Below are 17,658 nucleotides of genomic sequence, written 5' to 3'. Positions count from 1 at the left end.
AGTAAGTTTTGGGGCTTGAAATATGTTGTTTGTTATCTCCAACTGTTCTGGAACTAAAAGCCACCAAATTTGCATTATATTCACAACAGCACAAAGACTCAAAAACCTTAATGTACACAAATACTAAAAACTTTCTCTAAGGTTATTTTAGTAACCAACACACACATGAACTGAAGGTCTATGTAATACATTGACCATAATACTTTCAAAGGTCACATGTGTTTTTCATCCTTAGACCTTCAGGTCTACATGTCAAGTAGATCTGTCAATCCCTTGTGACTCAAGTGACTAAATAGACCAGAAAAAGTAAACAAGTTTACTGGACTTAGCTTGCTTTAAGTTCATTGGTTATCATTTCTGCATTTCAAATGCACAACATGTTCGGAAATAGAACTCCAAGAAGAAAGAGAACATCACTTCCTCTATTACATCATGTGGGAGCAAAATAAGAAGCCTGCTTAGCTTAATGAACTTTCAGAAGAGTTTACAAATTCTTAAGATACCGTCCACAGAGATTTCAAATGCCAGTAAAACTATCTAAATGAAAATCACTATTATTACTCCCCTTACAAGGATGTCCTTCTGATATTTCTCTACTCCCCTTTCTGTTTGAAACTAAAACTTCTGTGTCTAAATACTATTGTTTAGCACCAGAACAGTCAGCTTCTGAATTCAATACAGGAAAATAAAAACACCAGTGTAATCAAAATTAACAAGATACTAGCGATGCAAGTATTATAGCATACCCTGGGAAGGGTGTTCCACCTGAAGGCTGCTCTGGGTCAATCAGGACTTTTCAGTCCACCTCAGAATCTAGAAGTGTAGAGTTTGGCTTAAAGAATAACTTCCACGCAGTGGTACGTATGGTTTATTGGCTCAGACTGTTCCCCTCTGCAATGCAGATTAGGTATTGAAAGGGACCACAGTACAGATAAAGAAAAAAAAGAAAAACCACAGGAAAACCATTTTCCTTAAAATAATAATAAAAATAATCAACTGATGGGATGAGCTTCAAATCTATTTAAATCTTGCTTTCCTGTCTCCAGGAACAGCTCACATCCAGCAACAGTTCAGCCACATTAACATGGTACTTCTGTTAGGCAGAAGTGGGACCACAATGGAGGGTATCAAAAATTTAAACCTGAAAATAACATGCAAAGGCAGGAGGGAAGTATTTTAATGAATACATATTACATTCAAACATAAAACTACGAAAACTCATCATCACTAGACTATATCCATGCTCATATGTTTACCTGATATACCTGAAAAATAACGCAAGGCACAACTATCCCAGGTGGCATCCAGCTTCATGAGAAGTGCAACAGCATGGTAAGGCCTGATCTAAAGTGTTACCTGATAAACTTTATTCACACTGTTTTTATACAGAGAAGTTAACCACTATGTGACCAGTTGCCATAAACAGGACAAAGCAAATTTTATTAATGTTGCGCAGATTGGGACATGTCTGCTTCTAAAACTGTTCCCATTCATCTCTATTGGCCCAGACATTGAAACTAAACAGGTCTCTTTGCTTACAAAAATCAATGCATCATTTGTGCATTCTGGAAAAAAAAAAAGTGCAACAATTGCAAGCTACTGAATAGCGCTGCTCTTACGGTAATTCATTCCATGGATTCAAAAGAGTAACCTACATAACCGATTATATCTGAAATAAAGTTGTATATAAGATTAGTCTTTTGTGATGTAAAAAACCTCATGGGAAAAAAACTCCAGTTTCATTTTGTAGCCCACATACCTCCATCACACTGGCAATCAGTTTGACAAAACCACTGGCACAACACCAGCATCTCTTCAGGAGTAATAAAGGTGACTGGACTGCAATTAATAACGGGAAGCATATGCCATTGCACGGTTTAGTTCTATTTCCTCTTTGGGCCATGTTGTACTCAGAACAAGTGCAAGCGTTTTTATACAATGCTGTGCTTAAGTTAAATTTTTTTTTTTTCATTTTTTCCACTGCCTTATTGGCCCCGAAAGGTTCCCCAGTGAAGTTAGTCTAGCAATACAAAACTGTTCAATGTTAATGCTCAACACAGAACACTGAAATCATCATTTATGACTCATTGTTTCTTACCACACCTCTCCAAAACGCCTGGTGGGAAAAGGAAAAACGATGTGTCCTCCTTAGAATATTCATGTCTTAGAGCTTACTACAGAAGTTAATCAGAAACACTTCTTCCCAATACCTTTTATTTAAGCAATGCCTTGAACAGATAGTCTTCAAAGAAAAGAAACTTTGTCTTAAGATGTTGTCCCTCACCATGAATTTGGTAGGGTGGAGACAGCTGAAGGGCAGAGAAATCAGTGCATCTGATGTACTAAAGAATTCTAACTTGTGAAGTTTATAAAAAAGTCTGTATGACAACCAAAGCAACTTTTAAACACTGTAAGCAGTGGCTCACTTATGCTAAGACTTAAACTTTCAATGCTTCAGCTATCAGTTTCAAACACTTTGCCTATAAGGCATATTTGTATGCTGAAATGTCACCGTCCACACTCAGAATAAGGACCAGGATTGAAATTCCATCCAGTCTCTGACAGGAGTGCTATAGCACGCTAAGGTGGCTGTGGAAAGAAGCTCCACACTACCCCTTGCTGTCCAGTTTCCCTCTGTTGGCTCCCCGACACTGGTAAAACATCTGCCAAGTCATTTCCGAGTCAAAAAGAGGTGACAAACGCAGTTGGTGGAAGAAGGGTAGTTTTTCTGCCGAGTCCACATGCTGAAAGAGCTCCAAGGGTCTGTCAATGACCACAGCCACAATGGTCAAGGAATAGGGAAAAGACCATGAAGGACAGGGCAACTAGGATTTGTCTCTTCCACCTTTTCCCCACATTCTACCTCCTTAGGCCTGCTGCAGGATTGCAGAGCAAAAGTTCTCCTGAATCTCATGATAAATAAAAACAAGATATGTAAGGCTGAATTTGGACAATGCAGTATCAGTTCTGCTATTGTCTCAATCACCTGATAACCTTTAAGTGTAAAGGAGTCCTGAATTCCTGTACTGCTACTCCAGACATGTAAAAAAATCAGTAACACTAACTGACTGCTTCAGCAGTACACGTTTCCTTTTTTGTTTGTACATTTATATTGTAACTTTAGGAGGCAGCCGTAAGGATTGATCTGTGAATTTTAGTAGACGTTTTTCTTCAGCATTTATTCTATTCTGTTCCAGTCAGTACTCTCAAAATGGTGTAGGTTTCAACTTTTTATTTCAAGTCTAAGATACTACCATCAGATCACAAGGTTACAGTTACCACGGTTGCACTGGTCCTGTGCGTGACTTGAGCCACAGCTTTAATTTTCAGCATTTCACTCAATCTGTCCACTTTGCCCAAACTAGATAGGACACTGCTGAAAAAGAGCAGGCTAGAGATGAGAAGACTAATGTCTGTCTGAACATGCTTAAAGCTTACCAGTATTTGTCAACAATATGATAAAGGTGCTGGTACTACCCTAAGGTAGCATCAGGAGCAGTGCTACTAGAAGGCAATCCGGCTGGGTCAGACACTGCTGTACCAAAGCTACTCAGCTCTGTCTCTCACTTCCCTTAATTAACCTTAGTACAATAGCATGCCAATGGGCCACATAGCTTTTGAATCCAAATGTCTACTTGGCACGCATACGGTTTTGTTTAGTATGCCATAACTGCCTTGGACATTTCTAGCAAGGCACCATAGTGTATCATATAACATACTAATTTTCTCTGAACAGCCTTTAATTGTTCAGATAAACAAGTTCACCCTCCTTTTCACCTCGTTAATTAGACCATGAAAGTTGGACACAAATCAAATTTTGAGGTGCACGAACATACATGGAGGTAGAAGCAAGCTGCTTACTTCAACAATTTCTAATCAGGACAACAGAGTGTTTTTTCTTCATAGACAGTGCATTCAAGTCTGCCACGAGCTTTTTTTTATGCAAAATCTTAGTCTTGTTAAAAAGAGTATTTAAGATCGTTCAGAGTTCAGAAGTGGAAGTCAGTAGCCTCTGGAAGCCTGCCAATGTTTTGCCTCCTGAAGCTCCAGTCAGCTAAAGCTGACACCAGAATTAGAGTAGACTCTTGCATTAAGATAGCAACTTCAAAATTAAATCCAAAGCTGTAAGTCACTTCTTGCTTGCCTCTTCACTTTCATTAAAGGTTCCTTGGACCTGTTGTTCACCTGAACTGCACCAGTTAAAAGCTGTGTGCAATCTTTCTGCTTTTCTTTATACGAAGGTTTGCAAAATTATTAAAATAAGTTTTGACAGCTGCATATTTTCACTACTTCAGGCAGGACTGCCCTTTTAATTAGGGTATCAAGAACCGAGCCACTAAACACGTTCTCTATTATTTCTGTGCTACCATATCCTGCAAAAATTAACAGAAATAGTCAGTCCACCCTGCACGCATACACAGGCTAATACTCCCATAACATGACAGTATCACAAATACGCTTTGCTTTTCAAACTGAAAGTTGGAATCTGTAACACTCTTCAAAGACTGTGCAGGTCCAGCAGCATGAAAAGAAAAACTGAAGGCATTTCCTCTTTTAATCTTTAACTTAAGCATGTTGAAATAAATCTTGGATTTTTATTTATTCTTGTGAAAAATTTAGTAATTTGGCTTCACTTAGCAAAAAGCTTAAGTCTCATCTATACTTATTTCTACAATCTGTAAATTTCCATGTTTATCAATACAACTGCTAGGATAACAGTAGAAAAGTTATTTCAGTGTCAAGCAAGAGAAATAAAATAAAGTAGCAGCACCTGGATACAAGGGAAGTGATGCTGCTTTACCATACTTGCTTACCTAAATGTTCGTATCTGCATTTAGACAAATGCTTCAGTGTCATCTGGAATCCTCCCTAGTTTAGTGCGGATGTTATGGCTTTAGTTGAACCTCTAACCAAGTAAGAACACTCTCCTCCACAGAACACACTCTGCATATTAAAGAAAATAGTCTATACAACTGTTTCCCCAGCTCTGCAGATAACCTGAGGATGAAGTTCAGTAGTTGGAAAATAAAAATATTTTAATACATATGAAATGTCAATTAAGCACTGGATGACAAACAGTTGGGTTACCTTCTCACTCAAAGATTAAGACAACTGAACAGAGATTCAATATTCTCCACAAGTATTTTACCAGCATTTTTTTGTAATACAAAGTGCTAAAAAGCCCCCTGCCCCGTATTATTTAAAAAATGAGCACTTTGCACTACATAGTGAAACCACAGATAGAGGTATGACAAGCTTTACCTTTCTGAGAAACTCATCTTACAAAGTGAAAAAAAAATTGCTCTGAATAAGATTTCATCAACTCTCAGCTACGTAACTTTAATGGATGACTATCATTTTTATTTAGGTATACGCAAAAGTAAGTTCTAGAAGAGAAATCAGAAACCCAGCAATACCATGAAAGATCACTGAGAAGGCATATTACACATAAGAGTCCGGAGTGGCTATTAACTTAGTATTGTCTTTCTTCTTTCTTCCCCCACACCCCATGCAATTTATATTTTGGAGCAAATCACTCCAATAATCTGAGTTTTGCCACACTGTACTTCTACAAACCATGCACATTGCAATTACACCACAATTTTCAGGCACAGATGCCTCTGTTGCCTCCACTGAACAGAAGTACGCCTTCCCCATGGAACTCTTATTTTGATGGATAATACTAGAAAAATCAAGATTGCCTAAGACAATAAGCCACCTTCTTCCAACTGCAACACACATCCTACTTATAAAGGAAAAGCCAAACTTTTATACAGAAATGCCAAACCTACTCCATTTTCTCTGTAATCTTCAAAATAACCTTTTTAAAGTTCTACTTCAGTGCTTCTCTCTGGAGCATCAGAAGAGTACATTTGTTACATAGAATCTTTCTAAATGCTATCATAGTTGCAAGTGGCAAACAACAGGGCAAGTTTACCTCAAAGATTTAGTAGCATTTTTTAATAAAACTGTTTTCAAAGAGAGATTGCTTTCATATTCCAGATCTTTACACTGAAGTGATCATCAGCTGCGCAATATCGTAAGTGTACTAATATATACATGCAACAGGAGTTTTAAAAAGCCATTCAAACAACACACCATAGTTTAGGGATAAAAACTTGTTTTGGAATGACTCTTATTCCAAGGAGCTATGTTTCATCTCTCATTTTCTTCAAGCCAGGGCTGCAACACAATAATTCACCAAAATACTTCTAGCATCCATTCCTTCCTACACGTCCCTTCTCTAGCTACCAATATATTTGTCAACAATTTTCTCCCATTGCAAGAAGAGCTCTCAGCTCTCACCCGGAAGTGTTACTTTACTAACTGGGCATTACTGAAATAACAATGTTATAACTAACCCAAATGCAAAACAAATAGTTACTGAAAACTGCATTGATACTTCTGTGTCATATGCCTACTCAAGGGATTTGCAGAATAAAGTTTGAAAGAAAGCAAGCCATTTAAAATGCTAGCTCAGAACTTAAAATAGTAAAGTATTTATAACAGTGTTACATGATATAGCCCTAAAAAGCAATATCCTGCTGAGCAGAAACTTACAAGTCAATTTACTTAAGATCTCAACTGAAGTCTTCTATTCTTTCAAGTAACATTTGGGGTTCTACACAGATTTTGTCAGTCTTATTACCATTCCATAAATTCTATATATTCCATTTTATAGATGGTTTAGCTGCAATTAAAAAAAAAAAAAAAAAGACCCCCCAAAAACCCAGTTTCATCTCTTTCCCTCTCCAACTTTCCTTTTTTTATTTTCAATTGCCAGTTGCTTTTAGTTTTGGGGGTATGAATTCACTGGCTGTTACTTGCAGTTTTTCATATAATTAAAAAAAAAAATAGATCACTTTTTTTTCCTCTACAAAAACTCACTTAATGGTAAAATATATTTATCATTTTTACTTGCATTCTACTGCTTAGTAGTTCCACCACAGAACATCATAGCTACCAACTTACATTTCCAGAGAAGACTTCAGTCTTCACACTCACAATTTTCACTAACACCAATAAATTTTAAAAAAATTAGATAGTGAGATAATATATAGTTACAAGTTTTCTATTGTATCTACTAACAATTTCATCCTAGGTCCCATGAGGCTACAACTTCAACATGGGAGAGGAAAAAAGCAACCTCACCGGGTTCTAGTCTCCAGCCTTACACCTACCATATTTTTCTGAGGAGCGTGAGTTAAATTTCAGAATTCCCAAGTCCAGAGAAGGAGAGGATTAGACCAGTGTGCCTAGTTCAGCCATGTCAAGTTTCTTTTTTTTTTTGTATCTCAAAATAAATAAATAAATAATGCTTATAGTACATAAGCATTATTTATGAGAGCATACTGGAACAGTCAACCACAGAAGAAAAAAGTATGTGCCCATCTATGATTGAAATCTTATTAATAAGACAACTGCACCTGGCACAACTACTGAGAAATAAAAGCAATCAAACATTTGACTTGTGCAAAGCATTTGACACTGTCCCGCACAACACCCTTGTCTCTACACTGGAGAGACATGGGCTTGATGGATGGACCACTGGGTGAATAAGGAACTGGCTGGATGGCCACACTCAAAGAATTGTGGTCAACGGCTCAATGTATGCCTGTGACGAGCGGTACTCCTCAGGGGTCGGCACTGGGACCTGCGCTGTTTAACATCTTTGTCGGCGACATGGACAGTGGGACAGAGTGCACCCTCAGCAAGTTCACTGACGACACCAAGCTGTGTGGTGCTGTCGATACGCTGGAGAAACAAGATAGCATCCAGAGGGACACTGACAGGCTGGAAAGGTGGGTCTGTGCAAACCTCATGAAGTTCAACCAGGCCAAGTGCAAGGTCCTGCATATAGAGAATGAACTGAGAGTAGCCCTGAGGAGAAGCACTTGGGGCTATTAGTGGATGAGAAGCTCAACATGAGCCAACTGTGCGTTTGCAGCTCAGAAAGCCAACTGCATACTGGGCTGCATCAAAAGAAGCGTAGACGGCAGGTCAAGGGAAGAAATTCTGCCCCTCTACTCTGCTCTGGTGAGACCTCACCTGGAGTACTGCATCCAGTCTGGAGCCCCCAACATAAGAAGGACATGGACCTTCACATGTTGGAGTGAGTCCAGAGGAGGCCATGAAGGTGGTTAGAAGGCTGGAGCACCTCTCCTGTGAGGACAGGCTGAGAGAGTTGAGGCTGTTCAGGCTGGAGAAGAGAAAGCTCCAGGGAGACCTTACTGCAGCTTTTCTACACTTAAAGGGGGCTCGTACGAAAAATGGAGACAGACTTTTAAGTAGCACCTATAGTGAAAGGAAAAGGGGTCATGGTTTTAATATAGAAGGAGGTAGATTTAGACTAGATAAGGAAAAAGTTTTACAATGAGGGTGGTGAAACACTGGGACAGGTTGTCCAGAAAGCTGGTCTACCTTGAATGCTTCCAGGTGCCTCATCCCTGGAAACATTCAAGGTCAGGTTGGACAGGTCTCCAAAGTGACATGATCTGTTTGAGCAGAGGGGTTGGACTAGATGGCCTTTAAAGGTCCCTCCCAACTCAAATGATTTGATTATTCTATTCTATGATTTATAATGGGTTGAGAAAGAGTAAAGTTCAGTCCTCAGTCACACACTACTGGTCTCACAGCAAAATTTGTAAGCATTTGGATTATGTGACTCTAGAAGAGAGTCTTAGCCCGAAAACCAATAAAGCTACAGAATTACAGATACAGCTCTCAATCTGATGGCAAAGTAGATCCTTTTTAAATAAGGAACAACATCCCACAACACCACTGGTAAAACAACAGGAGGGACTCAGTAACATCAAAAGGAATTGTAAAGTTTTACAAGCATCTAATAGTTCATTAAAACTAAGCACTGAATGCTACTATCAACTCACAGCCATGACAGCAATTATCTTTTCTTACAACCTGCAGAGCTCAACAAGTTACGCAGTGGTCTTACATCATCTTTCATCAAGTACTGGATTTCTATCTGCAATGCCTTTACATCTTCCTCCCTTCCCCTTCCTTGAAGAACCACTTGTTAAAATGAAAACAGCACACTAATCACTACAGTAAAGGCAAGCAGCATGAAAAGACACATTTTTTTTTTATGTTGACCATTAAGAAATGTAGACCTCTTACTAATGTTATCTTGACCACCCCCTTTATCAGACAAACTTCATCTAAATACAATGTTCAGCGTACATCTTTTTGCCCTTAAACGTGGCTTGAAGACGTAACAAAGAGCTCATCATCAGCATCAAGAAGATGACACACAGAAGAATCCTTTGATGAATGCTTGCTTCTCACAGCCCAAAGGAAGAACTGACTACTTCATAGCCAGTTCAGTCTAATACAGCTGTCACTGTAGGAAACTTGTCACTGTCAGGCAGGAAAAAAAAAAAAAAATCACTTACCAAAAAGCTACCAGCCCTCAGAATTGTCATGAGCTGTGACAAACTCCTCCCTTCATAACAGTCAGAAAGAACACAAAAAGACAAACATGGAAGATGGGAATACAACCTCTATCCTGTTGCAATTTTCAAATCAAATTCCATCTGGAATGCATGCTGACCAATAATCAACATGAAATGAAAGTTTGTTTCCTGTAGATGCAAGCCACTTACAATATCAGCAGGAAACCCACCTACCCAGAAATGGGTCTGTTCCTGCCACCACTACAGCTTTTTTTAGCAGTTTCTAGACTTTCCAACCTTTTTCAAAGATGTTTGGTCACAGCAGCTAAACTTCTCAAATGTCATCTACTATTTTCTAGAAGAGTTAGCTTTCACAGATACCTGGATATCTGCCAACTCTGTCAAGGCAGCAACAGAAGAAATAATGTGAATTACTGTAGTTCAAACCAGTCCTAAAGTTTCCATCTGAGCTCTTTAGACTGGAAATTGGTCAAAGTATACGTGGTAAGTAAGAACAGAATACGAAGAGAGCCTTATGTCTACTTTAAAGGTAAGGTTACAGTGCATCTCACAGAAGAGTTTTTTCACCAATATTTTACCTATTATTTTTGCTCTACTGTAAATCTCAGTTAAAAAAAAACCCCACAAACAAAAAAAATAAGACTTGGTTTGCACTACACTTACAGAAAATAAAAGCAAATAGCATTGTATTTCTACAATTTCTATATGAGAAACATATAACTTTTATAAATATATAAAATATATTTATATATTTACATATAAATATATAAACTGTGTAACTACTCAACCTGATCTGGTTGGAGATGTCCCTGCTCCTTGCAGGGGGGTTGGACTAGATGACCTTTGAAGGTCCCTTCCAACCCAAACCATTCTATGATTCTATACTCTGGTACAAGGATGCAAAAATCCACCCTGCTGAGGCAGCCGCTGATACTCCTTTCACAATGCAAGTAGCACTGAAGTAATACCAACTTGTAGCAAGCTAAGCCTTTAGAAACGTCTATTACTTCCTTGTTTTCTGCTCTAACTCAAACCAGTGACAGTACAACAACAACAAAAAGTGATCACATCTGCACTAGCACTGTCTATAGACATTGTATAAAGCACTACTTGAAATGTTATGAACTTACTTTTGATTAATCTGTCAATTAGGACACTACAACTACAAGTGACAAATGCGCACCACCGAACCAGGGACTGGGCTCTTATGCTTCCCTCTTCTAGAGGAGCATAATGCACATTCACAGAAAGCATCTTTCTCCCTACTACTAGTTTGGGAAATAATGAGATTCAATAACGTCTAGTGGAAGTTGAATTTGCACAATACAATCTTACTTCACATACTCAGATCCAGTCAGAAATTCTGCCTATGGTCATCGAAAGTGGGGACTGTGCCACTGCAGGGCAGGGAGCAGAGGCCTAGGATTCACTTGATACACATGAAGTGACTACATGAAGTTGATACATAGTAACAATGAGAATGCTTTTAGTACTGAAATTGCTACATTCTAGAACATATTTAATAAACTCAGAAACAAGTCACTAGTTTTAACAGGAGGAAAAAAAAAAAAAAAAAAAAAAAAAAAAGGAAGTTTCCATCACACAATCCCAACCATGTTTTGTCACCAAACTGGAAATCACATGGCCCTTGCACAAGCCTCACTCAGGACCTGCTTGGTCATCATAAAAAGGTTTTAGATTTTTCTTCATGTTTAAAGGTATCTTTCAGCACAATTGACAAGAGCTGGCCTATAGTCTATCAGTGTTCATTTTCCAGAAGGTCCAGTGGACACAGGATGGAGATCACCAGGCCACGTACTCCACCCCCTTGCAGATATTCAACTGAGACTGTGTACAAACACTTGGAATCACCTCATTCAAAATGAAATAGGAATGTTCTCAAAACTTCCTCTAAGGAAACTAACCAACCCTCAAATCTCACTATGGGGCACTTTCTGCTTCTGCATACATACTTTTTCTTTTTTTTTTTTTTAAACTCAATTCTGCCTCCCTTCACATCTTTAACCAAATCCTCACTATTAATTTTATATGTACTCTTCTTAGGCATTTTGCCAACACACCTAACACCATGTATCACCATTCTAGTAGAATACATTACAGCTTCAGTTTCATACAGTTGTATGTTGAAGTCCTTTTGGTATTCTTTTCCACTGCTAGCATGCAATATATCGGAATATTCAGTGACAGAATCTGTGCAAGTTTTTAAGTCCCGTGGAAGAGGAACAGATACATCCATTTAATAGGATTAGGGGATGACTATACAGAGTAACAGCAAGTAAGAACAGTTAAAGGGTTAGTGTCAACTTTTTCACCCACTCCCATAACATACACCACTTCAAACATGCTTCTTCGCACTTTATTGAAGTTATTAAATAAACAAAGGACATGAAGAGTCTTGTATTTTACAGTAACAGATTTCCCCCCCAATATTGTGTGAAGAGCTATTCCATAAACAAGCAAGCTGTTAACAGCTTATACCAAATGTCTTCCCAATCTTATTAATTCAGTCTACCCCACTTCCTGAAAACTGTCCCAAGCTAGCTATAGAGCTGCATATAATATCCAAAAGTAGAAAAACATTTTACTTTAGTTGCTTAGTAGCATATGATTTCTAAAACAGATGCTGGCACCTTGACACACCACAAAAACAATGAAACATGCTATGCTAAACTTTCAACATTACATTCATATTCTCTACATATTTTCTGATTGCTCTTTCAGGCTTGCCTCCCATCCTCAAAGTAAGAGGATCAAAGGTGATCACTAAATAGTTTCCCCCAAGTTCTTTGCTCTCTTCCTCCAACTTAACAAAATAAGTTGTGTCAAAAACAGTGGCACCACATCTTGCTCTCAGGATAATTCAATCAGACATCCGGTCTTCTAGAATTTGGATGTGGTGTCTACTTTGAGATAACACACTGTTCCTAAACCTGGCATATGAAATAACAGAGAACACACAGCAGTCTTAAGGGTCACAGATGAAAGTGCTACTATGAGGCAGACAATATGCTACCTTACTACAGAAACATACCACTATGTTCATACTAGTGCCTCATCTGCTCAACCAGGAAAGCCATGGTTTCCATCACAACTTCCAAAGGCCACAACTTAACCCAGTTAAGAAGTTAATATGAAAGCCTCCTAGCTATGAAGATGTTGTGTAGTATGCTGGAAAACTGAAGCTAGAAAACGTCTTATTTCAACACACTGATACAAAGTGACCTTAACTAACTGCAGTTAACTAAATACTCCAAGGTTTTTTAAGCACTTGGACAAAAGAGGACATCAATGGAGAGAAAGTGGATCAGACAGTTCTTCAAAGCATTTCTCCCTTCTGACAGTTTCAATCCCATATTGGTTGTTTTTGAGCCTGATCTTTAGCATTTCATAGAACATGCATTTCAAGCTTAAGCTGAGTAGAGAAGGAAAGCTGTTGAGCTGTAACAATAGAGTTCACTGTCTAACCATCTGTTAATACTAAGACTACATACATAATCTTCTGCTTTAAGACTGCTAAATTCAGTTTCCATTCTATTAATTCACTTGAATTTCACTCTTAGAACATCTGATTCTCCCATTGCTATACAGGCTACAGCATCACCTCTGTTAAGTGCAAGAGAGAAGAGTTCTGAAGGAAACAGTCACATTTTTTCACTTTAGCAAGTCAACAGAAGTAGAATGAACAGTTTACAGGCAGGATTGCAAAGATACACACAAACTATTTAGTATTTTTAATTCCCTAAGGGAATAATAATGGCTAGTTGCTTTATATCTAAAAGAATCCAAAGATATGGATTCTAGCAGTTTGCAGATAAACATAACTTGCTTGCAAAGAAGTTATAATGCACTACCCTACTTAAAGACATTCCTGTTAAACAGGCCTCTCATCCTGAGTTTCTAAACTACAACCCTCATTCTAACTCTGTGTTCATTGTAAACAGACCTCTTCAGCAGTTCTTCTGGCCAAAATAAAAATTTCTAGCAGTATCAGAACTTAAATTTATTTAATAACTCAGGAAGAGCAGGATTCAATGCATATGCATTCTGCTTTTCACACAGAAAGCAAATAAGTATCACCTATGTTCATGCAATATCACAGATGGAGAAAACAAATCACTTAACTGAACTTAAGCAAGTACTTAGAACTACCAACTGTTAAGAAACAAATGTAGACTGGATACCATATTTGCATGAAGTCTCATTAACAAGTTATAAATTGAAAGGTAGTTCTTTAATATTTGTATAATCAAGACTCTTGCAAGCTACGGCTAGTCCCCACCTCATTACTGAAAACACAAATAAATAACAAAGAGCTAAGTAATCACAGACTCTTACTAGAATGTATGTTGTACTGAAAACACACATTGCAATTCAAATAACTGCAGTAATTTATATCGAAACAGGGAGACGTCCCATCTTTCAGCATTCCAGGAAAAAAAAAAAAAAAAAAAGCACACATGTATTTGTACAGTTCATAAGCTACTTTATATACTACCTGGAAATTTAAAACCAACTTAGAAAAACCCACCCTCCTGAAAGCAAAACCAAACCAAACGTGCACCACACTGTTAAGAGTACATTTAGACTCTTCCCATTGAAGTAGATTTTAAGCCTAAGTAATATCACTAGTGCTAACACAATCTTTCATTTTTAAGTTGTCAACATCTCACATGGAACACTTCCTAAAGCTATCCACCCACTCGTAAGTTTTCTGCAGTCTTCCACTCCAAGCACTTTTTAAAAATCCCAACACACCTATTCAAAGTATCCTACTGTTCTAACTTAAATCACATTTATCCTGACAGAGATGATCTTTACCCTCAGTTGTATTTATGTCACACAAGACTGTAACACTAATTCCCTCTTGTGCTTCGAGAAGTTCTTAGCGACTAAAGCAAACAAAATCAAGAGAACCGGGAGGTTCAAAGTCAGATTTTTGCCAAATGTATTTAACAGCAGTTAAAGCTTACTCAAGCACTGCTATGCTTTTAAAAAAATTCTAATTGAAAGATGCTGCCCTGTTTAAAAAGCACAAAACAAAAACTCCACAAACGACCCCCCCCCCCAAAAAAAAAAAAAAAAAAAGAAAACGTCCTCACAGGAATACTGAGGCAGTGATTTTAAAGAATAAAAGTGAATGCAAAATTAGCTATCAGCAAGGCTTATCTGTTTTATTATCCGGGAGATAACCGTGAAGCCAAAATAAAGTTCTTTAAGTTACAGCAACAGCACAAGCGACTGCCGGGGGAGGGAGCAGTGCAGACAGCTGCCCCCCTTTCGACAAAACACTTCACCCAGTTTAGAGCTCCTCCGGTCTACCGAGGAACAATGCGCCGCCCACCGCAACCAACCGCGCTGCGACCCGCGCCCCGCCGCACCAGGCCGCCAACACTCCGCGCCCAAAAGCTGCCGTGGAACGGCCGCGGCGTCCCCGCCCCTCCGGGGCTGCCGGCCGGCTCCCCACCCGGGATAAAGCGCCACAGGGGTCAAGAAGAAGCTTCAGGGTTGCTGCTGAACGACCCAACGTCACGGCCCCAGGAAGAAAGAAGCGGCGGGCGCGCAGGGCTCCCCCCAGCACGGCCTGGGCCTTCCCCGCCGCGCCCAGACCCCGCAGCCGCGCTGTGGCCCGCCGCGCCTAACCGGGCGCCCCGGGCTCAGTGGTGCGTGTGCGAGGAGCCGCCGCACACGACAGGCCCCAGCAGCCCCGCCGCGCCTCGGCCCCGCGGCGCCTGAGGTGCGTCCGGAGGAGCCCCCCGCGCGGAGAAGAGCAGGCGCCAGGCCCGCACCGCCGAATAACCGCCACCGGAGCGCCGGCCCGCTTGAAGCGACGGCAGGGAGAGCTCACCGCTATCCCGCCCGTACCTCGACAAGCGCCTACCCCCGCCACAGGCCCCAGGCTGCCTCCGCTCAGGCGGGAAAGCCACCGCTTGCCACCATCACCGACGCTCCAAGATGGCGGACATATCAGCTCCTGCGAGCCCTCCTCTCCCTCCGCCCCACCTGCCAATCATGCCGCCCGGGCACCATCCCCCTCCCCGGCTCGCGCCTTTCTATTGGGCGATGTGCGGAGCTCGGCCTCTCACTGGCATTCTGGCGGGTGTCAGTCACTCAGTTACGCGACTGTAACAGGGCCGAACGGGGACGGGGGCGGGCCCTCCGTTTCCTTTTAGCCAGTCAGCACATGGGGTGGGTTCATCTCGCTTCCCACCTTCTCGACTTAGCAACAAGGAGACGTCACTCTGACAGGCGTTTCCCTCGCCCAATAGAAAGAGGAAGTTCCTTTTAAAAATAAACCCTTTCCGCCCAATCCAGAGCCGAGGCACTTAGACCTGGCAGGAGGTCGCGGCGGGAGGGGTGGGCGCCTGTGGTGGCGATTTACCCGTAGCCTTACCCCCTGCTGCTTGTCATTGGCCAGCCCATGGGGCCCCGCCCCTCAGGGCGCGGCGTGGGCGCCAAACCGCCTGACAACAAGCCAGTGGCGCGCGCCGGGCGGGTGCGGCGCGGCACAGCCGGGGGCGGGGGGCAGAGGCTGTATTGCATGGGGGAGTTAGCTCAAATGGTAGAGCGCTCGTTTAGCATGCGGCAGGTAGTGGGATCGATGCCCGCATTCTGCACCTTAGCAGCGCGTGTCTGTTTTTCTGAGCGTCTGCGGGACCGCCAGCTCCACCTAAGAGCCAGCAGTGTATTTTAACCAGCGTGCGCCGAAATAAACGTGTGTGGAAACCAGGGGAGGCACTTAGCCCCAGCCTTGACAGCTCAGCTTCACAACCCTGCCTGGCCCAGACCCCGTCGGCAAGGGCCTCTGCTTGAAAGCTCAGGTGACAAAAAGCTCAAAAGGTGGCAAAAAACCTACCTATTTTGTCATGTTTCATGCCCTGTGTCTTAGGAGGCACGTTCAAGTCCTGGCCAGCCAGGATGCCTGCAGCCGTCCCTGCAAAGCCTCCTGAATTGCCTTCACCCAAAATGGCGGTGGCCCCTCTGGCTGCTGCCTCTTCTCCACTCAGGGCAGCCCTCCGGGTTTCGAAATGTCCCTGGCAGGGTGACATCCCTGTCCCCAGAGGAGGCCACCCGCCTGTGGTCACCAGCACTTTGCCTGTGGTCAGCAAAGCCACCATCAGGTAACCACCTTGTCTGGTCTCAACAGGTTTTGTCTGGTTTTGGTGGGCTTTTGCCTGGTTTCAGTGTGTTTTTGACTGGTGTTAACTGGCTTCCACTGGTTTCCACTGCGTGTGGCTCTTGAAGAGGTGGGGGGGCCGCTGATTGGAGGTGGTACCAGCAAGGTGAGGGGTGCCAAGGCTGTCTGGTTACACCCTGGGGTGGCAGTACCGGCCTGGTTGCCACCTGTGATGATTTTTGGTCCCTTCTGCCCAAACCCACCTCATTTTTCCTGGGAGGGAAGGCACAGCTGAAGTGAGCTCTGCTGGGCCTGAGCCACCATGCCTGACCTAGCATGGCACTTCTGCCCTTTGTATTTTGTGTGTTTGGGATATTTTAGGGGTTTTTTTTTTGTTTGTTTTTTTTTTTTTAAGTTTAGAGTTGGCAATGATGCTTATGTATATAAAATGTCTGCCTATCTGTGAATGAAGGTGCACAGAGGGGTCGCCTCCCAGAGCAAAGGGAGACAGCCTGTCTGCAAGTCCCAGCTCCCACACCTCCTGTCTTCTTGACATCTCTTCCTAATGTAATACCAGAGCCAGGAAAACCTGTTGTTCTGCTTATCAGTTGACGTCATGGACTTGTAAAACACTCCCTTTCTCGGAGGCTTACTCCCAGCATGGCCTTAGCCGGTCTTCATCGATGTGCATAAAGCAGTAGCGGAAGGGGGCACGGTGCAGTCCAGGCTCAGCAAAGCTAGTTTTCCATCACACTAGTGTTTGCCTTGCCTGTTATGAGGGTAACCTGTGCTTTCTGTGAATGGCGGCGCAGAGCTCTGTTCTATAATGAGTAACTGAATCATGCATGAGGTGATTTTTTTTTAATATTTATAGAATCATAGAATGGTTAGGGTTGGAAGGGACCTTTAAAGGTCATCTAGTCCAACCCCCCAACCATCTCCAAGCAGATTAGGTTGCTCAGAGCCCCGTCCAACCTGGCCTTGAGTGTTTCCAGGGATGGGGCATCAACCACCTTCTCTGGGCAACCTGGTCCAGTGTTCTATCATCCCTCATTGTAAAAAAAATTTTCCTAATATCTAATCTAAATCTAC

The 17,658-nt window shown here is 41.6% G+C and overlaps 1 protein-coding gene across 4 annotated transcripts in view; it reads right to left on the bottom strand.

Annotated features, from left to right (window-relative positions):
* The window catches only part of PPP6R3 (protein phosphatase 6 regulatory subunit 3), a 69,995-nt gene extending 54,555 nt beyond the window's left edge, over positions 1-15,440 (bottom strand). The window contains exon 1 of one of the 4 annotated variants that reach the window (XM_086749963.1): positions 15,331-15,440. The gene's annotated coding sequence lies outside the window, so the exon portion shown is untranslated. Of the gene's footprint in view, positions 1-15,314 lie in introns of all 4 variants that reach the window. The other 3 variants (XM_086749955.1, XM_086749956.1, XM_086749957.1) reach the window with 3 other exon arrangements.
* Between the last annotated feature and the right edge of the window lie 2,218 nt (positions 15,441-17,658).

The sequence above is a fragment of the Chlamydotis macqueenii genome, chromosome 5 (genome assembly GCF_036417535.1).
Source record: "Chlamydotis macqueenii isolate bChlMac1 chromosome 5, bChlMac1.mat, whole genome shotgun sequence".
Classification (NCBI taxonomy): Eukaryota; Metazoa; Chordata; class Aves; order Otidiformes; family Otididae; genus Chlamydotis; species Chlamydotis macqueenii.
Note: the sequence above shows the minus strand (reverse complement) of the source record. Positions and strands in the feature narration are given on the sequence as shown.